General features: G+C 44.0%; 1 protein-coding gene across 35 annotated transcripts in view; it reads right to left on the bottom strand.

Moving 5' to 3' along the window:
- Positions 1-27,151, bottom strand: part of LOC135321522 (uncharacterized) — a 196,292-nt gene that overhangs the window by 55,969 nt on the left and 113,172 nt on the right. For 33 of the 35 annotated variants that reach the window (XR_010381358.1, XM_064487056.1, XM_064487072.1 and 30 more), the window contains 2 exons: positions 5,816-5,964; positions 1,176-1,747 (listed from right to left, as the gene is read on the bottom strand). The gene's annotated coding sequence lies outside the window, so the exon portion shown is untranslated. Of the gene's footprint in view, positions 1-818; positions 1,013-1,175; positions 1,748-5,815; positions 5,965-27,151 lie in introns of all 35 variants that reach the window. The other 2 variants (XM_064487053.1, XM_064487062.1) reach the window with 2 other exon arrangements.

Here is a 27,151-nt window from a genome sequence, read left to right as displayed (position 1 = left end):
AGAAAGTAGGATTTGATCTTAGGTAAGTTCAAGAATCACAGAGCACTGCCTCCACAGCGTGCCTGTGCCAGGTCCTCCGACCGTCACCTGTGGTACCGCCATGAGCACCCTCCAGACTCAAGGCCCGAGGCCGTAGGCCGTGGGGGCACAGCTTCCCTCAATCTCCCCAGCAAAGGGGGACCACCTCTGGGCAAAGGCATCTCACCTCTGCTGCCCGAGGGAAAGCATGATAGATACACGGGGAAACAGAGCATAAGGTGGGGAGGTAGTAAGCCCAGGAGAGCTCGTCTGCACTTCCAAGGCAAAAGTGGGGCCGTTGACTTAATCACAGGGACAAAGTGAGGATGAATCTTTCCCTGCTTTGTCTCATACTCCGTGATACACCTTTCCCTGCATAAGGAGTTCATCCGGAATTCCCTGGAGGTGTTTCTGATGTCCTAACTTGGCATGCTGTCTGTCGGGGAGGAAGAGAGGGCCTGAACCCAGCAGGTGCTGGGCCTGGGAGGCAGGAGACACCGGCTCCAGACACAGCTCAACCAGCATCTCGTTCTGCCTCTCGGGATTCAGCATCTCATTTATAAGCAAAGGGATGAGACTGTCCCAGGACAGGCTGCCTAACAAAATTGAAATGAGAGCCATGTAAAGAAAGCTTCCCAGTTGCCACATTTAAAACGGTAAACAAAGAAACAATCAAACAAACAAAAAAACAGATACTAGAAACTAATTTTAAGAACAGATCTTACTTAATCTGCTGTATGTAAAATACTATCATTTTGACATGTAATCAATACATGAAAGTAACAAGATAGTTTACATACTTTTTACTAGACAAGTCTCAGCGTCTGATGTGCATTTGACCTACAGCACATCTCAGCTCAGACCAGCCTCTTCCCCAGCGCTCATAGCATCAGTGGCTGTGGCTACTCTATTGGACAGCAACTCCAGGGGTTCCACCAGGGGTCTTGGCTGAAAAGCGGGAGGAAGTCTCCACACTGACCATAAAAGGATCTCTCTGAAACAAAGGCAGATTCACTTTTAAATGTCTGTAAACCATCGGGCTGCACCTCCCTCCGCCCTTGGCTACAAGACAGGCCTCTTCCTTGCTGATCCCTTCCTGGATGTAGGGAAGGAACCCGGCACACAGCCAGGGTGGCCGGGCCTACAGGTAGACTTACCTGCTGTCTGTGTCCAGTCCCATGAAGTCCTCCTTCTCAAACAAGGTGCAGAGGAGGGGGATCCTTTCCCCAGACTTGTCAGGGTCCCATCCAGCCACTTGGACTTGAGCAAGATTAACAGTGACTCAGTGAAGTCCTCGATCCTCTTCTCCACCACCCGGCAGTCCTCGTAGTTTGAAGGCCACGTTGGTGCGTGGCTGCTCGGCTACCTCCCCATGCAGCACAAAGACAAAGAGCTGAGAGTCATTAAGCGTGGTGCCATACAGCTCCTCTGCACATGGAGCTTCTCGAAGGCCTTGGCAGAGAGGCAGTCGGTAATGGTGACAAGGCCCACGACCGTGCGGTGGGTCTGGAAGTCACTCCACGCATTCTCGAACGCATAGTGGTGCCTGTAGTGGATACAGAGTGCCCACTGGGAGCCGCACGGGCTGATCTGGCTCACCAAGGAGATTCGTTTATAGATGCAAAAGAAATAGTCCTCTGAAATGATCCCCACGGGTTGGACGACCACGGGGAGAGTCTCGTATTCCTCAGCACACTGCACGTAGTCAGGGATGCTCATGTTGCAGGCCCTGCCGAGAGGGGAGAGGAGATCAAGGTAAATATTGTGCTGTGGGCTGCGGGCGCCTCTGGGTTGCGGTGACCTGGTGTGTACCAGCCAGAAGGCAAGGGAAGCACAAGCAAACCCGGGGGTACAGTTTGTCCTCAGAGTCTGTACATGGCTACCGTAGCTCGGATCACATTACCCAGCTTTTGGTCTAGGCTTCCTGCCCCTGCATAGAAGGGTCATTTCTTTTTTTCTGTTTCCAAGCACCTAGCAAGACCCTGATGCAAAGTCAGTGCTCAACACTGCGGAATAAAGAAATGAACAAAGGAAATGCTTTCCCCACCCCCCCTTCAGCAGATTATAAAGAAAAGAACCGCAGTAGGATCAAAAGATCTGGATTTCAACACCAATTTATTTGAACTCCTAAACTGCAGAATAATGGATAAGAAAACTTGCCTTGGGGAAGAGGGTACAGTTCAGTGGTAGAGCACATACATATCATGTACGAGGTCCTGGGTTCAATCCCCAGTACCTCATTTTAAAAAATGAAACAAATGAATAATCCTAATTACCCTTCTCAAAAAATATTTTTTAATTCAAAATTCAAAAAACACCTTGCAATTGACACAACATTGTAAACTTGACTATACTTCAATTTAAAAAAAAAAATTCTTGCCTTACAAGAATATATCTGGATTATGGAAATTTGCAAATATAAAATGCCTAGGGTACCACCTGCATAAAGAGGGGGGACTGTTCAAATTTACTATCCCTCCTTTATGAGCTATATTTCCTTTGGGGGGTGTTATAAACTCTCAGATCTAATTTTCTCAGATTAAAAAAACAAAACAATACTTGATTCTCAGTACTGCTGAAGAATCAGATAAGCCTGTGAAAGCATCTGACCCACAGAGGTTACTCAATAAATGTTTGTTCAATGAATGAATAAACAAGCAAAGTGAATGCTGCTCCCTGCCACAGAACATCATAATGGTACTTCCTGGAAATCCCAAGCCCACGTTACACCCGACTACACACTAAACATGTGGGTGACCTGGGCAGGCCTGTGTGTTTCTCTAAGCCCCAGTTTAATGATAGATAGAAATGAGGGCAATAACACAAACCTCAAAGGGTTAGTGAGTCATTAATTAATTGTACCCCAACTATGCAAGATGGAACCATTAAGGAAAATTGGGCAAAGGTTCCATAGGCCTTCCATATATTATCTCCTACAAGTACAGGGGAACATACATTACATCTCAAAATAAATAGTCTAATATTTTAAAGAGGCTATTGAGGTTAAATGAGCTCATTGTCTCAAATAAGGAACACACAGTACAAGTACAACAATGCCTAGCCCATGAGATACACTCAGTTAACATTCCCACTGAACCCACTGGTCCCTCCAACTTCAGAGCATGAGGATGGGTCCTCTTGGACAAAGGCCACTGCACCTGAATCTAACAAAGCTAATGGTCCCCACTTCCAAGAGCCCCTGTCACCACCCTTGTTCTAATTTTCTATTTGTAATATATTTTTTTATTTAATAGAAACCCCCAATTGCATAGCCTTCAGGTCACCAAAACCTGACCACAGAGATCATGATGGCAGCCCTCCTTGTTGAAACAATAAAATGAAAAGCCATTTCCACAAGGCCTCTGTGTAAATCTACTAGGGAACTTCATCTAGGACTGAGGAAGAGGACTGGGGAGGAGGGGGCAATCTGGGGGCACAGAGAACTATGGGCCACCTGTCCCACGATGGACTTTAGACTCAACCCTCACCCTCCAGGTAATTCAAAATACACACCGACAGAGTGCTATGGACAAGATTTTTTTAAAGGAATCCCTGACTCCCTAGCAGGTCTTGTTTCTACTGAGACACAGATGGCTTATGTGTATAATTTTTCACAAAAGCCTTAAAATATTATCACCCCAACTTGACACATTAAGAAACTGAGGTAGAGAAGTTTATCATATTGTACAAGATTAGAGAGAGGCCACGTCAGACACCGTATTTAAACCCAAGCCCCTGTTCCAGGGCTCACACTAGAAATTGTGACATGCTGCCCCTTTCCTGCCCTCTCCCTGCAATAAATTTCTGAAGAGTCTTTTCTGTGCCATCTGGAATCACAATAACTTCAATTTTCCACAAAGAGCTATGTCACTCCCTGGAGGACATATCAAAATCTAAAGGGTTGGGATGGGAGGAGAGATTTGCATTTTCTGTTTCTCAAAGGAAGCATGGCTTTAAAAGAAACTGAAAAGCACTTATCTAGTCTAAGCCCTCATTGTGCAGAGAAAGAAACGGAAGTTCAGAAGAGATGAGGAAAGGGCCTTATTAACAAATATTGCTTCAGCGCAGCATCATGCCAGCCCTGGGCACTGCTGGGGGAGGATCTGGGAGGCCCAGGAGAATGAGTGTTAGAAAAAGGAAAGAGAAGAAGCATACAAGGCCCTGTCTCTACACCACCATACCATGAAATTCCACCAAATTACCCAGTAGGGGTGCAGCCAATATTAATGTGGGCTAAACAGGTTATAGAAACCTGGAAGTCTCAACCATAGTGCAAATTCCAATATTTACTCTGCTTTTTTCCCCAGTTCAAGCATCAACTCAGTGGGCACTCTGTTCCAGGGACTACACGAGGCCTGGAGTTCTCCCAAGTACAAATCTCTATTACGTGTGCAAACCACATAAAGGCCCACCAGAAGAAAAGTGCCCACAGATAAGATGGAATTCCTGAAGCTGAAAGCAGTCAACCAGCGTATGTTACTAGGAAAAATGATGCTGCTAGAAATGAACTCATGGACTTAGAAAGCAAACTGTGGTTAGCAGGCAGGAAAAGGGGGATTAACAGATACACATTAATAAATATAAAATAAATGACAAGGACCTACTATATAGCACAGGGAACTATATTCAATTTCTTGTAATGAGTTGTGCTAAAAACAATCTAAAACATATTTATATACATATGCATATGTTTATAACTGAATCTCTGCTGTACACCTGAAACTAACATTGTAAATTGACTACACTTCATTAAAAATAATTTTAAAAAATAAGTACAAATAAAATCAACGCCATTAAGATAAAATAAAAGAACACTCTTATCCCCTTAGCCGTAGGTGGTGGAGAATTCTGGTTACAAGCACCAAGTCCACTGGATCACTCCAGCACTGACTGTCACTCTTTCTGACCATCAGACAGTCACTTGGCTACACTGAGGTTACTTTTCTCTTCTGTGAAAAGCTACAGTGACAACTAATGATATATAGAATCTCATCATTCACAAGCCCAACAATTAGTGAGTACTTCCCATGGACCAGGCTCTGGAGAGATGAAAAGATAGGGTCCCAGATATATTCAAGGGTAGAAGAAGTTTATGCCATAAAGACAATTATTCTTCCTGTTTTGATAGACAGATTCAATGCAATTCTGATTAGAATTCCTACCAGACTTTTCATGGAATGTAACAAGTTAATTTATGGTCAGGAACAGCCAAGAAACTTCTTTAGAACCACCACTGGGGAGGGGTGAATAGGTCATTCATTTCCACTGGTCTTTCTGAAGTGATGAAAACGTTCTGGAATAATAATGGTTGCACCAGTGTGAATATGCTAAAAGCTGCTGAATTGTACCATTTAAATGGGTGGAATTCATGGTGTGTGAACAATATCACAATAAAGCTGTTATATGAAAAAATATTCCTTGACAATTATTTTTCCCTCTATACAACTAGTCTACCCCACAATTTAAGAAAAACAAAACACCAAAACAAACTAAACTGTGCCAGGAGCTTTTTAGGACTGCAATGTCCCTGGGTCTCCAACGCCTCTGGTGGTGCTGTTCCTGTTAACACACTAGCTGGGCTGGGCTAGTTAGGGACTGTAACTATGTTTTTAAAATCGACGGTCACACGTTTCACCCTGGGAGAGGGAAGGAAGGAGCATGTCACAGCCTCATGCCTTCAGCTCATTTTTAACTGAACCAAGCCCTGCTTTCAACACTGTAATCCCTGGCACTATAAAAACACGTGACATCAACAAGCACCGCCATCATAACACCTGAAAGTGTTCAAGGTACTTACCTGGGGCAGAAACACTGAGGGGGGAGACGGAAACTCCCTCAGCACTGGCGCTCACTTTTCCAGACTCCATCAGGAGAAACTGGGCTTTACAGCTTGAGGCTCTAAGCCCGGGAAGCAGCGCGCATGCCGCTGAGCTGGTCCTCAGGGAGCTGGAAAGGGAGAGGAGGGCAGCCCCGGGGTCGCAGGGCAGGGAAAGCGGGGTTGGGGTCGCGGGCTGCAGCCCCGCTCTGAGGCCAGACCCAGCCCCAGCCGCCCGCCCCCGATCGGGTCCGCAGAACCCGCCCACCCGGGACACAGCCCTCCCAGGGGCAGGGACAAGCCTGCGGCCAAGTAGAGGAAGCCCAGGAGGAGAGGACTCGTGGGCGGGATAGGGGAAGGTGTCGCCAGCCGCGGACTGAGGGGAGCCCGGCTGGGGCGAGAGGCGGCAGGTGCACACCTGGCCCTCGACAGCTGAGACCAGGGCGCCGGGGTAGGTGGCGCGGGCAGAGGGGTCTGGCCCGAGAAATTCAGCTGAACACGGGCTGACTCACGCCCTCGCGGGCTTTGACGCGAGGACCGCCCTCCCGCAGACGCTTGACCCCTTTCCCGTGAGCCCCCACCTTGCATTTCCACAGCCAAAAGCCCCGGCCCCGGGCAGGAGCTAAAGGCCTACCGGCTGACAGAGCTGAGAAGGATTTGGGGCCGATTCCCAGCTCGGAGCTGGGGCTTCCAACCCCCGGTCCAGCTGGCACCAACTGCGCATGCGCAGGAGGGCCAGCGATCCTCTGTTGGTTCTGTGATAGAGGCTGGGGCATCGAGGGAGGGAGAAGATGGGGGGAGGAGGAGAGGAGGGGAAAAGTGGAGGGAGACAGATGGACAGGAGGAGCAGAGTGTAGGTAGGGATCTGGAGAGGGGAGGGGAGTAGCGGAGATGTAGAGAAAAAGCTTTACTTCTGGGGCACCCCGAAGGAGGCGGCAGACTTGCCTCTGTACCATTCTGTAACCCTTCAAGGCCCACAGCTCAAGTTTTACCTCCCTGGTCCAGCCCTCCAGATGATGCCTCTGCTGAACCCCTACGGGGATCACACCCGTTGTCCCCACGTGGAGCTGGGTTTCCTGTTGCTCTGGGAACCAAGCACCAGCAGGTGTTGTCTCTCAGAACTACCTTGGGAAGTGTACATATTCCCCTTTTACAGGCTGGGAAAAAGGCAGGCACGATCTCTGCCTTAGCTCCACTGTCCCAGGTGTTGGCCTTGCAGGGAGCGGGAGGTACAAGATCAGAGCCCCAGACAGAGCAGACTGCCTGAGTGTTCGTGCATAGTCCCATCCCTCCTGGGTAAAACACACCTAACCCAAGTGGAACAATCAAGGGCTCACAGTAGGTTCCTGGGTGTGGGAGAGCTGTCCTCAATTCCAGTGCCCAGCTTGCTAGGTAGATAGGAGTGTTACCGAGTCCAAATTCATTCTCCTCAGTGAAGGACAGGCCAATAAGTTGGGAGACCCGCTGCTTGGGCATGGAAAAGCAAGTTTCTGTAGAGCTAGATGGCAAACTAATGTCCTGAAAAACCATCTCCCCAAGTCAGAATTCAGGCTCCTTTCCTACGTGCTTGGTTGTTGCAATTTTCCTGGTGTAGGAATTCCTTGTTGTTAGAATCCTTTGTTCTTGCAGCTATCTGCCTGGGTCAAATCTCTGTAAACCTCCAACAAAACAAACGTTATTTTCTATTCTGTAATTTGTTATCTTTTTATGAATGAAAAAGTGTTAAATATCCTTAAAGGTCAGAGCCTTCAGAATAGGCTCTTCTGTATATTTCAGGCTCTAGGCAACATTGTTTTACAAGCAAGATGAAGCCTAGGAGACAGAGCAAAGGGTTAAAGTCAAAGGAACAGATCTAATATGGAGTCAGGTTTGTTTTTTTCTATTACCGAGGCAGAAGCCACTTGAGGATTTAAATCACTTTAAGTTAAAAATAACTAAATCTTTAAAGGAATTTACATACATAGGTGGGAATGTGCATAGCATATCTGGAAAAGCACACAAAGGATAGTAAACAGTGGCATCTCCAGGGAGGGCTGGAAGAACAGGGGATGAGGGAAAACTTCTTTCACTTGTGTATTTTTGTGCTGTTTGAATTGTTTTTAACCATATGCATGTATTTCTTTTTCAGTTTAAAAAAAGTGTAATGGAGCAAAGGAGTAACAAGCTCAGCAAATACAGCAGCCATGGAATCACTGAGCCATCTATTTGATTTCAGCCAGGAAGCATTTATTGACTCTCTCCTATGTGCCCAGTGCTGTTTTAAAACTTCTTTTATTATTATTAATTTTATTATTATTAATAACATTATTATTGATTTTATTAATAATATAATTATTGATTTTATTTATTTATTATTCTTATTCTTATACTTATTATTTTTATTATTATTATTATTATTTTATAAAATAGCAACATTCTATCCCTCAACCCTGCCCATGGCTGGTGGAAAACCAACTGAGTTTTTATTGAATTGTTTTCCAAGGAGTAGAGATGAGTTATAAACTGAACACATCTTCAGGGCAAAACAGGTGGAGTGGTTTTACAGCACGCCAGACAGCTATGAAGGGTTTTCAATAGAGGCACCCAGACGCTGAGAGAGAAATCCTCCAGGACCCTACAAAAAGCTGCCCAAACTTCCTTCTCCATGGCACTACTGAAATAGGAAAAAACAAATCTGACTCCATAGTAGATCTGTTCCTTTGACTTTAAGAAAGCCAAGTTAATACGCTCCGGTCTTTTCATGGGTTATGATGTCACAGGGGAGGTGGACAGGTTAACAAGGGACGACTCTGCAGTGATCACGGAGCCGGGGAGCGGGATGGGCGGCAAGATGTTTGACGCAGCCGCAGCTGTGACCGCGCTTCTAGGCAGGAACCCAAAGTCACCTCGACAAGGTGTCAAACACGTTTGTCCACGTCCTCATCACCTGACATGTATTAACGAGAAATGGAAACCCATAAAATGCCAATATCCTTGGTGGATACACCGTCCAAATTGCAAAGTCACAGTTTGACAACTGGCCATCCCGGTTCCCTGGGATTCATTCTTGGAGAAACTTAAAAACCACTCCTCTGTCCTCAAGAAGTGCTTTCTACTTGTCCGATCTTTGGCTCAGGGATACAGCACGTTCAAGTGAACTTCAATGTCTGCACAGATTTGACTGTCTTTCTCCAGGTTCGCTTGTCCATTCTAAAGAGGCCTGAGCTAAGTCCATCCTCCGTAAGATCTATTCCCTCCAGTGACTACTCATTGAGCCTGCAATTAAAAGTCAACTGAACAAGGCTGTCTGTCCTCAGCTAAAAAGTTCACCCACCCTTCACTGCTTTCTTAATCTCCTCTCCTGGCTAATTGCAACAGACTAACACCTCCCTCTACCAAGCTCCCCGACTATGTCAGTTTGTATCCCCAAAGAGAAAGTAAGGTCCATAAAATAGGAGACAACTCCATAGTTGTTGCCGACGAAATGAATCACAGAGCTGCTGTGGTGCAAAATGTCTCCCGAGATTCGGGTTCCTTTATTTTTTATACCATCTACACAAAGGAGTAACTCTTGCCAAGCACAGAGAGTAAACATTTTTTAGGTTGACACATGTGCACTACATCTAAGGCTTCCTTATCTTAATTTCATTCAGACTCTCCTGTTCCCAGGCCTGTTCTTTTTGAGGAACTAATAAACATTCTTGTCTGCAAGCAATGTTTCCCCTGGGAACGGGCAGAGTTCCTTGGCAGGAATTTCTGTTTGAAGACAAGTCCGGCCACTTCTGTGAAATGTCCCGCGTGCAGGCACATCCACAGCTTCTATGCTAAGTTTCCTTCACATAGTTACCTCTGAATTCCTAGCATATAGTAATGTCAATAAATAGAAATATGATTGTGGCTTCTTTCCTTTAAAACATTTCTGGTTATTTAAATGACCCTTGGAAGAGAGGTGTTTGCGGTCCAGTATCTTGATCCACAATACTCTGGAGGCCTTTTTCGGAATGGCTGTTCACTGATCCATTCAAAACACAACTTCTCATTCCAGGAATAGCTGTGCTTTTCTGCCAGGAGTTTGTGGTCACTCTCCTGCCAGAACAGCTTTAAACTAATCCTTACTTTGGATTTGTTATTTTTCCCCTCTTCCAAAAATATTGACATTCCTTACTTTCTTGCCTTGAGGATTTATTTTCCTAGTTCAACCTTTAGTAAACCAGGCTTCTCGGGATGGGCTTGGTCTTACATATGATCAGCCATCCAACTCCCAGTGTGAGAGGAATCGGGCTCACCTCCTGCCCTCCTGTCAGGGCAACTAAAACTCAGTTCAGGAGCCAACAGGCACCCCAGGGCTTCTAAGGCTCGCTTATCTCCCAGAATCCCTGCTTTCTGCTTTGTCTTGGCTTCTGAGGATTTCCCCTCACTTTCTTGACAATTAGCTGCATTGCTTGAAAGATGAGGAAGGAAGGTTTTATTTCTTAATCAGCATTTCAAGGAACTTGTGTAATGAAGGTTTTCACGAGATTCTAGAACACTCCATTGCCGAGACAGAAAACACACTAGATATTTTCTAAATTTAGATATCATGTGCATTTTTCTTTGTTTTTGTTTTCTTAACTGCTAACATACATTTTTTAATTAAAAAAAATAACGCCCCAAATAGGATAGAACATTGAAGGGGCATACAAAATTAAAGGACAAAGACAGAAAAATGATAAATACTGTACAAAATTAATATAATACATACACTATGGATCAGATCAGCAATTCTCAGTAACAGCTAATTGAAACATGATCATGAGGTAAAACGTCTCTCCTGTCAGGAGATGGCCAACAGAAAATAGAATAAATACAACAAACTAAAATTCTAAGTCTGGTGAGGTACAGAAGGCTACCAGCTAAATGTGTCTTCTTCTGGAAAAGAGGGAGGCTCACCAGCTCTTTACTGTGGAGCCTGAACCCAAGTGAGGGCGGTAAAGTGAGCTCTGTAAGTACCCAATTAACAAAGTGAGTGATGAATAAAGAGACGTGAGCTTTGATGACAGAGATGATACTAATATTCACTTGTCCTGTAAAGTATGTCTTCACGTTCAGTGATCAAACCTCAGCATCCTCAGGGATTGAGATTATAAGAAAATGCACAGCCCGGGCCCAGACTTCCTCTTTGAGCTCGTGACATTGCACTTAGATGTCTCAAGGGCACCTCAAACTCCACCTGCAAAGAGCTGACTTCACGGTTCTCCTCCAATAGCAGTCTTGCCCAGGGCCCCTGGTCGGGGGACAAGGTCTCCCTCCCTATCCCAGCTCAGGCCCATCACTCACAGATGTGACTGGACCCCTCGTTCAGGGCCCAGATTTCCTCAGTCATGGAGTCCCACCACCCACACCTGTCCTACCAGGTTCTCAATGGCACTCACTCAGCACTGACACTGTGTTGGGGACCAAGCTGCACACTGCACACACGTAATCTCACTGGATCTCCACAGCAGTCTTGGGAAGTCGGTACATCACTGCTTTAATTGATTAGATAAATTGTTTCACTTCCTTGAGTGCGTCATCCAAAGTGACACGGCTACTGAGCCACAAACCTGGGACTGAAAACCACTTGAAAACTGAATACTGCTACACCTCGCAGCCACCCTACTCTGACTCATCACATCACCTCCTGCCGAGACTTCTAAGTGTTTCTAAGCATTCTACAAGTCAAAAGTGATCTACGAGAGCACCCCACTCCCCTACTTAAAATCTGTCAATGACGGTCCACTGCCCTTAGGAGAAAGTCCCACCGGCCTGAGCACAGCCCAACGGCCCGGCATCCGCGTTCCCTGCGCGGCCTCACCGCCTCACACACCACGCAGCCCTACACGTGCCGTGTCCAGGACAGGGATGCTGACTCTGTACAACCCGGGGCTCATCTTAATCGAACAATGATCACCCTCTTCAGTGGTCACCCTCTTCATTGCTGACTCTCAGAAAAATATTTTCTCAGTATGAATCAATATCTTTTTCCTTACAACTTCCCATCAGTGATAATGAGCTCCCCCCAAAAGAGAGAAGACCTAATCCTCAGACTCCTTATCTGTAAAGTGTGAATAACAAGGAAATATGTGATGTTTTAAGAGAAATAATATTCATGTGAGGCTGAGGGACAATTCCCAACATACAGTAAGCACTCAGTATGTGCTTACTTAATATTAATAAGAATATATTGCATTCCAGCAACCTTAAATCAGTGTTTCATGGCTTTCTCCAACAGAGTGACAAACTGTTGGACGAACCCCTTTGAGCAGATCAGCACAAGTGTACTGGGAGAGGTAAGTGCTGACTCCAGTTACAGCTGCAGCCAACCAGCACTACGGGACGGGGGCAGTTTGCTCAATCTCTTACATGTTGCTTGAGCATTTAGTTGTCGTTATTGAATAAAGACAGGTGTTCTTTAGTCAAAGCTCCTGAAACATAAATCTTCAAAGACTGATGCAAATTAGGTTTAAAGAACAACACTCTCACTCGAAATTATTTGAAAATTATAGTCTTAGCTCCTCTGCACATCAAAAGGCCATGTTCTTAATGTATCTTACTAAATACACCAAAAGGTATGTTTAAAAGAAATTAAGATAAAGCCATCCTGAATAAGCTCTCAGTATCAACTGCATAAAGCCTCAACCAAGGGTCTCATTTCTCACTTCCAGATAGGTGTTCAGGTAGCTTAACGTGAGTCTTGGTTTCTTATAACATGGGGGTCAGAAGAGTTGTGGATAGATTTATGTAGCAAATATAAACCTAGAGTATTTGCTGTGTGGGAATCCTAGAAATAAATTGATATATAGTCCCACCCTTAAGAAGCTCAGCCTTTCCATTTACAACAGCATTAAAAATAAAATGAGAGATACATTTAACAAAAATTTACAAGATTTTTACATTGAATATTTTCAAGTATCTCCGAAATAAAATTTACAAGATCTACATATATGGAAGACATCTCATGTTCATGGAATGGTAGACAATATTGTTAAAAATGTTAAGACTCCCCAAAGTGATCTACAAATTCTGTGGAATCCCTATCAAAATTCCAGGGGACTTCTTTGCAAAAATTGAAAAACTGATCCCAAAATTCATATGGAATTGCAAGGGGCCCAGGACAGCCAAAACAATCTTGAAAAAGTACAGCAAAGATGGAGGACTCACTTTAAAGGGTACTAAAATCTATAGTACTCAAGTCAGTATGGTACTGGCATATTTTGGATTAATAAATCTATGAGACACTAAAAAAACCCAGGGGGAAAAAACTTACATTTACATTCAGTTTTCCACAAGGGTGCCAACAACACTTCATTGAAAGTATAGTCTATTCAACAAATGGTGCAGTGACACCTGGGTATCTGCAGGGAAAAGAATGAATCTGGAATCTGGACCCCCATATTTTATATAACAAATAAATTTAATTCAAAATGGATCACAGACAGAAACGTAAAAACTAAATGTATAAACTTTTTAAAAGAAGACACAGTATAAATCTTTGAGGTCCTAGGATAGGCTTTAGTTTCCTAGATACAATACCTAGAGTACAAGTGATAGAAGAAAAAAGCAGATAAACTGGACTTCATCTAAATTAAACCTTTTTCTTACAAAGGACATCATCAAGAAAGTGAAATGACAGTGGTAGGGGGTATCTCAAGTTATTGAGTGCGTGCTTAGCAAAAAAAATAAAATAAATCAATACATCTAATTACCTCCCCTATAAAGAATTTTTTTTTTAATGTTTAAAAATCTAAAGTGAAAGCACAATCTGCAGAATAGGAGAAAAATTTTGCAAAGCATGTATCTAATAAGAGAGTTGTATCCAGGATATATAACAAATGCTTACAACTGATCAATACAAGAAAATAGACCCAATTTTTAAATTTGCCAAGGATTTAAATAGATATAGAAATGGCCAATAAGCATATGAAAAGATGCTCATCATCACTAGCCAAATCAAAATGAAAATGAGATCGCTTTTTACACCCACAAGGATGGTTATAATCAAAACATGGACAATAATAAGTGTCGTTCAGGAGGCAGAGAAACCTCATATGCAGCCAGTGGAAAGGGACAATGGTGTAGCTTCTTTGGAGAATTATGGTGTTTCCTCAAAAGGTTAGCGTTATATGGCTCAGCAATTCCACTCCTACATATAGATTTATCCCTCAGTAACCTCGGGGGTTGGTTCAGGAAACCCCCACCCTGGATAACATAATCCAAGGAAGTTCGAGTCCCTTTACAGCCATCTGGATCCATGAAGTGGAAACTACAGATATGGCGGGTCAACTGTACAGCCAACAGAATGAAAATATATTCTCACAAAAACTTGCACATCAACATTCATGGCAGTATCATTCAGAGTAGCCAAAGGTTACAAACAATATCCATCCATCAATGAACGGATAAACAAAATTACCAAGAATATTCCCACAAACTTTTGGTCATTGAATCTTTGACAAAGGAGGTGAGAACATACAATGGAGTAAAGACAGCCTCTTCAGAAAATGGTGTAGGGAAAACTGGACAGCTGCATGTACATCAATGAAGTTAGACTACTCCCTCACAGCATACACAAAAATAAATTCAAAATGGCTTAAAGACTTAAAAATATCGACAAGATAGTATAAAACCCTTAGAAGAAAACATAGGCAAAACATCTGGCATACATCTCAGCAATGTTCTCCTAGAGCAGTCTACTCAAGCAATAGAAATACAAGCAAAAATATACAAGTGGGAAATAATTAAACTTACAAGCTTTTTCACAGCAAAGGAAACAGTAAGCAAAACAAAAAGAAAACCTATGGAATGGGAGAAAATATTTGCAATAAATGAGACTGACAAGGGCTTAATTCGCAGAATATGTAAACAGATTTACACGTAATAAGAAAGAAAAACAAACAATTCAATCCAAAAATGGGCAGAAGTCCTAAAGAAACATTTCTCCAATGAAGACATACAATTGGCCAATAGGCACATGAAAAAGTGCTCAATATCATTATCAGAGAAATGCAAATCAAAACTGCAATCAAGTATCACCTCTCACCAGTCAGAATAGCCACCATTCAGAAGTTCACAAACAATAAATGCTGGAGAGGCTGTGGAGAATAGGGAACCCTCCTACACTGTAGTGGGAATGCAGTTTGGTGGAGCCATTGTGGAAAACAGTTTAGAGGTTCCTCAAAAGACAAAAAATTGACCTCCCATATGACCCAGCAATCCCACTCCTAGGCACATATCCAGAAGGAACCCTAATTCAAAAAGACACCTACACCCCAATGTTCACAGCAGCACTATTTACAATAGCAAGACATGGAAACAACCTAAATGTCCACTGACAGATGAATGGATAAAGAGGTTTTAGTATAATTGTAAAATAGACTACTATTCACCCATAAAAATATAATAAAATAATGCCATTTGCAGCAACATGAATGGACCTGGAGAATGTCATTCTAAGTGAAGTAAGTCAGAAAGAGAAAGAAAAATATCATATGAGATCGCTCACATGTGGAATCTAAAAAAAACCAAAAACCAAAAAACAAAAAAGAAAGAAACAAAAAGATAAAGTTATATACAGAACCGAAACAGACACAGAGACATAGAAACCAAACTATGGTTACCAGAGGGGAGAGGGTGTGGGAAGGAATAATTTGGGATTTCAAGATTTGCAGATACTGACTATGTATAGAATAAACAGCAAGTTTATACTGTATAGCACAGGAGAATATATTTAATATCTTATAGTAACTTATGTTTAAAAAGAATATGAAAATGAATACAGGTATGTTCCTATATAACTGAATTGTTGTGCTGTACCCAAGAAACTGACACAACATTATAAACTGACTAGACTTCAATCAAAATACTTTTAAATAGACCAATAAGGAAAAAAAAGAAAAAGGATATTATCAAACCAAAAGAATAAAGTACTGATTCAGGCTACAATATGGATGAACCTTGAAACTTTATGCTAAAATAAGCCAGACACAAAAGGACAAATAGTGCCCTTTTAGATGAACTGTATCTAAGCGTTTACTGTACTACTCCTGTAAATTTTCCGGAGGTTTGAAGTCTATCAATATCAAAATAAAGTGTATTATTCATTAAAAACATAAAAGGATTCTTTAGAGGAGGGCTTTATTAAATGCAGAAGTGCAAGTAAAGCTCCTGGAACAACACTTTGCACGTCCACAGACAGTCACTGCTTTCTCTGCCACTCAGAGGGTGGTGCCAGCGCTGATGAAGGCTGCCTCCACTCGCTCCCCTGCAGAGAGGTGTGAGAGCCTGGGCTCTGACAGGCAGGGTGACGGAGACACTGGGTCAGACACAGCCATGCCCCAGACTCTGCGATAACCAACTTTCTTATACAAACTGCTCCATGTAACATAAACACGCTACAGAGATGTAACTTACAACACAGGGAATATAGCCAATGTTTTACAATAACTATAAATGGAGCATAACATTAAAAATTGTGCATCTATTGTACACCAGAAAGTTATATCATATTGTAAATCAGCTATACCTTTATAAAAAAATTAAAAAATAATTTAAAAATGTTATCTCTTTAGTAGGCAATTTGGTTTTTAAGTAAATACTAAACAGCTTAGAATGTATAAAAGCATTAAAGTGTGATGTTTGTTTACATATTTATTTACTTTCAGCCTCCTGCTAAAAGAGAAATTAAACAATTTTTTAAACACAGCTTAAAAACCATAACAACAAATAGACAAAGTGAGAGTGAAGAGAAAATGGAGATTCAATAATTAAATGAAACCAGGGGAGGTAAAGTCATAAAAATGGATGCCATTAAGCCAGGGTAAGTGTTAAAGGCCTACAAGAAATTCAGCTGTAAGATTATTGGCAGCTGATGTGAAGGAAAAGCTCAGCTGGGCTAACGAGCTAAGTCATAAATCTAAGTGTGATAAGTGTCGCTTTAGTGATCTAAGTTCTGCCGGGCTAAATCTGAAGTTTAGTGTTAGTTTACTGGGCTAACAAGCTAACTCGTAAATCCAATCTCAACAAGTGTCAGTAACGTGATCTGTTCCAAATTGATAAGCTCCAGTGTACTGAATCCTTGCTTTTTGTTGTTTAAGCCTTATTAGCTAATAGCCCCATACTTGTAATTAAACCTATAAAACCTCATGTGCACATCTTGGAGGTGCTCAGAGCTTCGGAGCAGAAGCCCCTCTGTGCCTGCCGGCATAATAAATCTGAGTACTCCAACCCTCCGAGTGGTGCTTGTTTCTTGGCTGGCCTGTGGTTTCTGTAACATTAAAGCAAAAAGAAAAAGATGATGGGGCGGGCGGGAGAGCTCAGCGTGTTCTTAGCGTGCACGGGGTGCCGGGTTCAAGCCCCAGGGCATCCACTAACAGATAAATATACCTAATTACCTACCCCCCCCAAAAGAGATCCAAAGAAAATAAAAAGAGAAATTTCTTTCCTAAAAAACCCTGATATTAAATTTAGATTAAATATTTTAAGAAAAATAGAAAAAGATGAGTGACACAAGCGATAATGCCCGAGAGATAAATCCGCGGTGGCTGCTGGAAGGTCCCCATATCCCACGTGCAAAAATCTGAAACAACCTTCTCACCACTCAGAGTAATCCTCAGCCCACCCCACCCCTCCCCCTGTTAAATGCAGGAGCACAGGCAGGGCCCGGCCTTTGCTCTCTCTGTGTCATCACAGTGAGACAGGATGGAAGGGGCAGAGCACAGCCATTCAAGGAAGGCCACAGCAATTAACATCAAAATGGTGAAGGATTCAACCTCCAATAGGCCTTGAGGCTCAGGATGAAGAGATTTAACTTCTAGCAGAGCCTGAGCTTCATTATACACCCATTGTAATAGTAACATGTTGAATAACACGCCCCCAGGCACCATGGCAATCCCAAGGCTAGCCACAAAAGGTCAAAGGGTGGGAAATGGCCAACTCCCTGGGAATCCCAGCCCCTTGCCCTTAGGCTGGTCCTTCTACTTATTAGCATATGAAACCACCAAGCCCAAGAAAACAAGCAACACAGCGCCGCCTCGCGGTCAACCCTCTCTCTCCCTCTTCGGAGAAAGCCCACACTCTGTGGAGTGTGTACCTACTTTTAATCTGAGCACCCAACCCCCACACCTCGTGGCAATTCTCTTGCCTTTCAATGTAGCTCTCTGAGTAAATCTACCTTTACTCAACAGTTGTTTGCTCTTGAATCATTTCTTACACGAAGCCAAAGAACAACATCTGGAGGGACAAATCCCAGGGGCTCAACTAATGCGTGGGACACAGCCCTTCTCATGCCCCACATCTGTTTTCTTGTATCAACAGGACTGGGTTGTGAAGGGAGTTCTTAGGCCCCAGCTAAGGGACAGAAGCAGCCCTGGCATCGGCCCGGTTCTCTGTGGTTCTCTGTTGTGCTGACTCCCCAGCCACAGAGCGTTCTCCCTAGGCCTGTCCCCACAAAACCCTTCTCTCCAAAATACAAGAACATCATGTCACAGTCCTCTTGTTCAACCAGGAAATGTTCAGCCCACTTTTTCCTTCCCCAGTAAAAACCTAACTGTTCTCCCTCCCATCCCACCTCTTCTTTCTTTGTGAGAACCCTGCTCTTCACACAGACCATCCTGAACGCAGGTGCCTTGCTGGCTGGGACCGAGATGTTTCAGTCTCACAGCCTGCGTCCTTTCACTTTACCCTTGCTACCTTAAGCCTTTCCTGAGTCTACCACCCCTCTGATTCTGAACTTCACAAAGTGCTGAGGTTACAGTCACTATGTTCATACCTCCCAGGTTTTAGCTAGTTTTCCTTCGCAATATCTTCACTAAGGAGCTGCATCAAGAAGTTTAAAGAGGCTATTCTTACATTTGAACTGAGGAGCCTTCATAAAATTTAAATGGCTTTGAAGAGAGAGTTAACCAGGGACAGAGTTGTCGCAGGTCCTAGTCAACAGTGTCACGAGGCAAAATGTTCTTCAAAGGCTCAGAGTGGCTTCTGAACACGGAGTCGGCAGGGAGGAGATGCCAGGCAGTGAGTGGAGTGAGTGACACTGGGTACCCTTCCCCAGCTGGGGAAGAATTGGATTTTGTTCTAGTTTTCCAAACAATTTCTTACTACCATTTTTTCTTATTGTCACATACCATTTCCTACGAATTAAGAAAATTAATGTCAGTCATTTGGGTCGCTTGGGAGAAGCTACGTGATGCCATTCACAGGGCTGGGACATGAGAGCCACACCAGTCTAGGTTAAAAGACCAGTGGGGGTAATTTCCGAAGTATAGAAGGGCATGCAGCAAACTCCCCAGCTTCAATGACCTCATCTCAAAGGTGGGGCCAATACAATTACCAAGCAATGCACGTGATGATTATGGCCAACATCTGTCTACAAGGTTATGTGCCCGTGACAGCTGTCGCTTAATGGTGAATGAGTACGATCAGCGAGGCTCAGTCTACCTGGCCACACGCGCCCTGCCTTCCTGCCTTGGTGCAGCAGCAGAGCTTGTTTAGCTGAGATGAACGCCCCCAGAGCAGCCCCGACGGGAAATCTCCCATCTCTGCACAGCGAGGTGTGTTCCTTTCCTTCTCAAAGCTGATCACAGTTTGCTGTCGTCTGTTTTTATGTTTATCCCTTTAGTACCTGCCTCCCCTCCTGGCTTTTGCTCAAAAAGCACAGGGCCAGGTATGTCTTGCTGCCTGCTGGATATTCTGGGCTGGGAGACAGGCGAGCCCACACCTGCTGAACGGAGAGGCCAGAAGGCCCAGGGGCCCATGCTGAACCGAGGACCCTGCACCCAAAATTATGGTCTGAGTTTGGGCAAATTACACAGTCTTATTTACCCTGTGATTCCTCATCTGTCCAAGAAAATAACTGCCCATGGCACATACAGTTACAAGGATTAAAGGAAATCACCAAATTCACAACATATTCAAGGGGCCACCAGTGCGTCCTCAACAGACACATGCTGCCTTTACGGCTCTGACACACGCTAAGTGGGGCTGACGGACGCAGTGAACACTGCTAAGTGCCAGTGTGTTAAGTGCTTCATGTGTGTTATAATATTGTTTACAACTTGCAAGAAACTCAGGAAGAAATGAATATTATCATGCCCATTTCACAGATTCACCAACAGGTTAAGGGAAGTTACACTCTAGTCCAAGGCCCTTTGGTGAGGAAATGTGTATTTAAGCCTGAATCTGAGCCCAGGCCTAGGCTACGTCTCTCTCCAATCCACCTGACCACTTGCCTATGAAAGCCACCTGTCCAAAACACAAGTTTGCACAGGCCAGCTCTTAAATGCAATGTGTGCCACTGTTTGTCACTGTTGGTTAATTACCATAAACTGCTCTCCGAAACCGCTACAGAAAAGACAGGTAGACCCACATCCCTGCCCACAAAGAAGAGGAGTTCTGTCTTGCCTTCTCCTGTAGTGTGCAGAACACCTTCCCTACACCACCAAATCTTTTTTATATGCTTCATCCGTGTTTATGTTTGCACACGGCATATTAAACTAGAAGGTAACTGCAGTAATTCCATCTCGGTTGCTTTCCAAGGTTGCAGATTATCCTTAATCAGTCCGTGAACGAAAATACTACAATGTGTATGAAAATACTGGAACCATGTCAGTAAACAAAGAATGCTGAAACCAAGTCAACAGCGGCTGCCGCCACCCCCCAGCGAGGACAGGCCTGCAGCCCAGCCTCTGCAGCCACTCACAATGGTGCCCTCTGAGGGGACTCAGAATAAGAAAGGACAGGATACTGGCCCTAGATAGCTAGGTGCTTGTCAAATGAATGAATTCAGTGAGCCCAAATGTTTGCTTCCTCCAATAAATATAAAAGCACTAAATTCTTTAACTTGAGATATCTGGTTTTCTTTAGATAACAAGCAATCTTTTATTGTTCCAACTACCTGGTCTTTGTTGTAAAGCTCCTATATATCTTAGCTCCTCCCCTAAGTCTTTGGAACAGTCCCTCAGAGAAATCTGAGAGGCTGTCATCCCCGCTGGAGTCCTCTCACCGAATAAAACTTAACTCTTAACTTTTATGCTGAACATTTATTTCAGTCGACACAACTTACAACAAACCCAGGAAGAAGTGAATATTATCATGCCCATTTTACTGATTCACCAACAGGCTAAGTGAGGTTACATTCTATTCCAAATTCCTATGGTGTGGAAATGCCGATTTAAACCTGAAGCTGGGGTGCCCATGCCTGTGCTCCTTCTCTCTCCCATCTACCTCATCACTTCTCTGTGAAATCCACCTGTCCAATACACAAGTTTGCAGCCGGCCAGCTCTTAAATGCAATGTGTGCCACCATTTGTCAATGCTGGTTAATTACCATAAACTGCTCTCAGAAGCCTTTACAGAAAAAACAGGTGGACCCAATTCCCTGCCCACAAAGAAGAGGAATTCTGCCTTGCCTTCACCTGTAATGTGCAGAAACCCTTCCCTACACCACTAAATTCAAACGTATGCTTCATCCGTGTTTATGTTTGCACAGGACTCATTAAGAACAAGGTGTCTGCAATAATTCCATCTCGGTTCCTTTCCAAATATACAGATTAGCCCAAATCAGATCCAGAACTGACACAACTCATCAAATCCGCAATGAAACACACTGGATTAAGAACAAAATGCTTGTCCTAGTCCAGAAAACTACGGGTCCCTCTTTCTTCCTGTCATTATACAAACCCACCAGAACTCAATAATTTGCTGTCTGCTCATCTGGCAACCAAACTCAGAGAAGAGTCAACTCAGCAGAGCGCCCTACTGGGGAGAACACCCCGCAGCAGCACTGCGAGATTCTTGCCCTCCCGCATGCTCTGCTGACCCTTAGTGTCCTCCGTGACCAGGCCAAAAGAGCTGTTCCCAACATCTGCAAAGTCCCACACATTAAATAAAAGCATTTTATTTTAGACGATATGTTACATATATACCCATCTCTGAAAGCAGCTTTTCCAGAAGCTCAAATCTTCAACATTAATCTGCAAAGGCAATCCGGGTCCCCAAGGGAAAGCAAGTCTTAAGACGATGCTAAGGCCTCCAAAGTCCTCTCCAGAACCATCAATCAAACTGCCTGCATGTCTGCAGCTGCAGGCGGCTACATGTCTGTTTTTAAAGCACCCCTCTCCTGCCTTCGTGTGCTACAATGTCCCTCTACGCCCTCCCATCTCAGGGTAAGAGCAGCCGCTGCAGAACCTTGCAGGGCAGCACTGACAGTACTGGACACAGAGGATCAGAGCTAAACTAAGCCTTCTGATGACACGAGCTTGTCACTCTGTCACTTTACAGATGAAGATATATATAGAGATGTGGGGTGATCTTGCTCAAAGTCACACAGCTAATAAGTGGCAAAGTGTATAACTCTGCTCCTCCCTTCAGCGTGACGCCCCATCTGGGATGCTCACAGGGTTCTCTCGTGCCTGCCTGACCAGTCCTTTCCGGTCACTTATAACCCACCACAGGGTCTGTCCGCAGGCTGCCTTTTCAACATCTTTTCCCTCCAGTTTCTCAGGAAAAAGGCTGCTCCGGCCACTGTATGACTTCCGGCTCACCGAACCCTCCGTGCTCAGGCCAGTCATGCCTGTGTATCCGGCACCCTGCTCAGAGGCTCTTCCGTCCCTGCAGGTGGATTTTTCCACTCTCTGCTGGACACCCCCTCAAGGGAGCCTTCCTCTCGCCCTCAGCATGGCAGGTGTCCCAGGCCACATCCCGAGCTGCCCCATTAAGAATGCTTGTGCCCAGTTCTGCTAGTCAGACCAGCAGCTTCAGAGCCCAGGTTTATGCCCGGGTCACCAGGCAGAACTACTGCCCATCTCCCAGCCCCTACCCAGCAGGTCACCAGGAAGTCACAGTAGGTGCCCCACCCAATCCAGAAGGCTGTTCACTTGCCAGCACTGATGATGACTGCTTTCCAACCTTTGGTCAGTTTCACACAAAATAGCAGCTTTCACTTTGAAGCGGGGGGGTTTCCCTTCTGCTGTCCATCCTTACCGGAAACATCAAGGGAAACCAAATCGCCTTTTCTCAAATCTATTCTGATGACACATTTCCACCCACAATACTCACATACTCAAGAAGTTTGGGTCCACGTGGTTTTGTTTCCCTTACGCTAAGTGGCTCAAAAGACTTTGGGATTCTTTCTCTTTGGAGGGTATTTGTTTGTACTCAGTTTATCGGCTTTAATCTGTTTTTGTCTCTCTCGTCAGGGTCCGTGGCAGTTGCCACTTCTCTCTCCCTACAGCAGCCTCCCTCCCAACTTCTAATCTAGGAAATCAGCTGTGATGAGGGGCCCGGGGGAAGTCACAGAAGATGGATCTAAGGCACAGAGAGGCGACATAATTTGCCCGAGAAGATCAGCTTCAACCCCCAACAGTGTCACGTCCCTCTGTTTAACTCTTATGCTAAACTACTTAACTTTTAATAGATTATGGTTATAAACAGATGAGGTATCAAAATACATACAAGGACACACGTCAACTCTAAGATTTTCATTAACTCCACTATTTTGCTTCTATTTATTTTATTTGTATTAAAAGAATTAAGAACCTCTGCAGTCAATATAGCAAAATGTTAATGGGTTTTAAATCCAGAATATAGAGGCATAAGTGTATTACTCACACATTTTTGTATATTCACAAGGTAAAATGATTTGAAGGTCTCTCTTCCCTGCCCCCTACCCACTACTGGCTCTCACCTGAACTCCCAGACCACACATCTAACAGCCTTTCATTTTACCCACAGCTGAACTCATCAGTTTTCCCGCAGAACTCCCTCTGCAGCTTCCCCTCCTCAGAGCACAGCAGGACCATCATTTACCATACTAATCCACCCAAAAACCCTGGCCTTACTCCATCCTACCCACACAGACATCATTCATCCTTTCATTTTACCATCTAACATGACTTCAATCTGTTCGCTTTTTCCCACTGACAGTCCCACTTCTCAGGTGGAAGCCACAAATACTTCCCACATGGAATCATGAGTCTCCCAGTGGCCCCCCAGCCACTTTTCCCTACTTGACACAAATGGGATTCTGTCACTCCCATGCTTTTAAGACTCTTTTCAAACCCACTGTTCTTAGAAGAAACTCCAAGTTCTTCACCTGGTGAAGGTCTTTGCCATGAAACTATCAGCTCAGGGAGGGGAGGACCCGCCCTCTCCCCTCAGCCCCACCCTCTGGCAGAGCATCACCTCTGGAGGACCTGCTGAGCTACACAAGCCTGTATTCTAACCCTGGTCTTGAGTTCTTAGCAAACTGCTTCACTTATCCATACAAATCCAAGGTAGATTAGAAAGATGTTAGATATTTAACTAGACTTTTGATTTGGGGATTTTGCACTAGCAACCTGCAAGTACATGTTCTAATACTTCTGTCTTCTTAAAACCACACCCAGATTTCAGTGGTATCTGTGGAATGCTTTCAGAATAAAAGGAACTGTACTTTCACAGACTTTATGTTTTATAATATGAACAACCTGGACAGGGTCACGAATAGAACCGCCTAAAAAGTGACAGAAGAGGGGTTAGAGGCATAAAGCAACAGGTCGCAAGGACAGTAAGAGCAAAGATGTTTCTCCAAATACACCCTAAAAAGTGAAAGAACAGAAAATTCTGAATTTTGAAAGTAAAAGACTATCATATAAAAAATAAAATAATCCTCTTCATCAGGGTTTCAAGATCTGACTGCAGAATTTTTAGCAGGCCATACTGAATCCTAGCACAGAAAAATCAGATGGACTAGTGGTGAGTAAGTTCCAGGAAAACGGCAGTAAAACCTCCACTTGTAAGAGGACACACAACCACTTGTAGAAGGTGATTGTCAACCACATTCTGGAGAAATTCAGAAGATTCAGGTTCCACTTCCAGATGGTGATGACAAGGAAGAACCGCTTGGATGCACGCTTCTAACTGAGTCACCGGCATTCTAACACTGCAGGGGGAAAAGGAGGCCCTCAGTCAAGAGCAGAGGTGTTCCTGTCGTGTTTCGCAGGCCGCGCCTCGGGCACTCAGCGCCCTGCAGCAGTCCGGCCCCAGGCGAGGACACGCAGCGTGGCCCCCCAAAGCAGGAAGGGCACTGTGCTTGAGAAAACCCACCCCTGATGTGGGCAAGAGGGGCTGGTTGGGTTGAGTGAACCTATAAATGCCTACAGAAACACACCTGCATTCATTCAAGTGATACAACCAAAAGTAGCAGGCTATTTTGCAAAATTTCAATTGTCAGTGGAAATTTTACCATTCCTTTCTGCTTGTCCCCTGCACTCTGAGACAGGCTCAGGCTCTCTCACACCTGCAGGTCTGATGCAATAGTTGTGAAGTCATTTTACTTTGCTGCGATTGTCCTCACTTCCCGTATCACTCTGTCTGTCCTCTCTTAACACAGTCAGATGTCTCTCCCTGAGTTCCTTGCTCCTGCTCCTCAGATCCTGAGATAAAGGGCAAGTGAAGACACATGACCAGAAAAGGCACTGTGGGCTTGAACAAAGTCCTCAGTGTCCCCCTAGGGGAGTGCTGCCTACCTGTCAACTTCAGTTCTCAAGGTTCTGCCCAGGGTGACATCCAGCCAGGAGAGTGGCCCAGGCCAATTAAAAGCTGTGTGGCTTGGGTGCGGGGACAGGTGCAGGAGCTGTTTCTGGAGCCGGGCCCCTCCACACCTCTGCTCCCCTCTCTCCCTAGGCCCAGCTGCCAAGCCCCCAGCCTCCCTGATCTTCTGCATTTCTCTTCTACTCTACTCCAAACAATTTTCCTCTTCCTTTTTTCCCAAATTATCTCCAGCTGGAGTGATTTTTCTATCACAGTATCTGAAAAAATTTCCTGCAGCCGAAAAAGAGGTCTCCAGAGGGCAATGCCCATACGCTGTTTCCTGAATAGAGCCCCAGGCTGGGGGGACCCTCACCAACACTCCTGGGGGCATTAGACATGTTGTGGGGTCAACCACCCTCAACAAGAGTTTGCTGAGACCCCAAGGCCCGCACAGCATCCCTGCTCACAAAAATGTAGTCAGCCCACTTATCAGTTATTAAGAAGCAAAAATACAAAATTGCTTATGTTTCTTACTAAAATTATTTATGAGATGGAAAAAGAAATTGTAATAGGAAAGAAGAAATCTGACTCCGTGTTGGATCTGTTCCTTTGGCTTTAATCCTTTGCCCTGTTTTCTAGGCTCAGACTAGTTAGCTCTACACCTTTTTTGAAAGAATGTTGACTTTAGCCTGAAATATACAGGAGAGCCTATTCTCTGGGCTCTGATCTTTAAGGATGTTAGCTCTTCTGCACTTATGTAGAGAGTTTCAAGTTGCAAAATAAAGAATAACCTTATTTTTGTTGAAGGTTTTACAGGGGCACCATGATTTCACCCACATGGACAGCTGCAAGGACAAAGGACACCAAGGACAAACAATTCGTACAGCAAGAAGTTTGCAACAACCAACCACACCCCCTCCCCTTTGCAGTATAAAAGGAGCATGAATTCTGACTTGGGGAAGAGGGTTCTCCAGGAAATCAGTCTGACATGTTCTGGGTCTGCCAGCTTTTCAGATAAAGTCACTATTCCTTGCCCCAACACCTCATCTCCCAGTTTATTGGCCTGTCATGCGGCAAGTAGAATGAGTTTGGACTCGGTAACAAAATACATTGGAGTTAGTATGTCTCCACTTCTTCCTCATTTCCAATATGTAGCATGCACATCATTTATGATCTAGTGAAAATAATTCATCAAAGACAACAATAACAAGAAACTCACCTAGCTATCAACACTGAAGTCACAACCTATTAATTTTACATGCCATTTAACAACAAAACCAAAAAACTTAATATAAAGGCTTGATTCCATGGAAATAAAATTATTTCTAGTCCTACAAAACTTTTTCTTTTCTATTTTCTTTTGTTTTCATTATTGAAAGGAAAATAAAAATCAAATCATTTTATTTCACGTATTTTTGTTATAGCTACATATTTTAAATACTACAAAGAGATTTAAATTGCAACAAAAAAAGTTCACATATTAGTATAAATATATATATACAATCAATGGGGATTAGGAAAAGAATAGACATTTACTAAAAACCCACTGCACATCCAGTCTTTTACAGGCATATCCTGGAATATAAGCTCTATGATCCAGGGGTCCCCCACCCCCATTCTCATTGCCAACTCCCTTAGTAATCAACTACCAAGGCACCAGCATAGAACCACGCAATCAGTATTTTAGGTATAAGTGAGGCAATTAGCTCATTCCATTCTAAAACAAAAACCCTAAAATAAATACTGAACTTATTTACAGATAAAGAAAATTGGACACAAAAAAGTAAACTTTCTTCCTCAACGTCACGAAGCTAT

Source organism: Camelus dromedarius, chromosome 6 (assembly GCF_036321535.1).
Source record: "Camelus dromedarius isolate mCamDro1 chromosome 6, mCamDro1.pat, whole genome shotgun sequence".
In the NCBI taxonomy this organism is placed as follows: domain Eukaryota; kingdom Metazoa; phylum Chordata; class Mammalia; order Artiodactyla; family Camelidae; genus Camelus; species Camelus dromedarius.
Note: the sequence above shows the minus strand (reverse complement) of the source record. Positions and strands in the feature narration are given on the sequence as shown.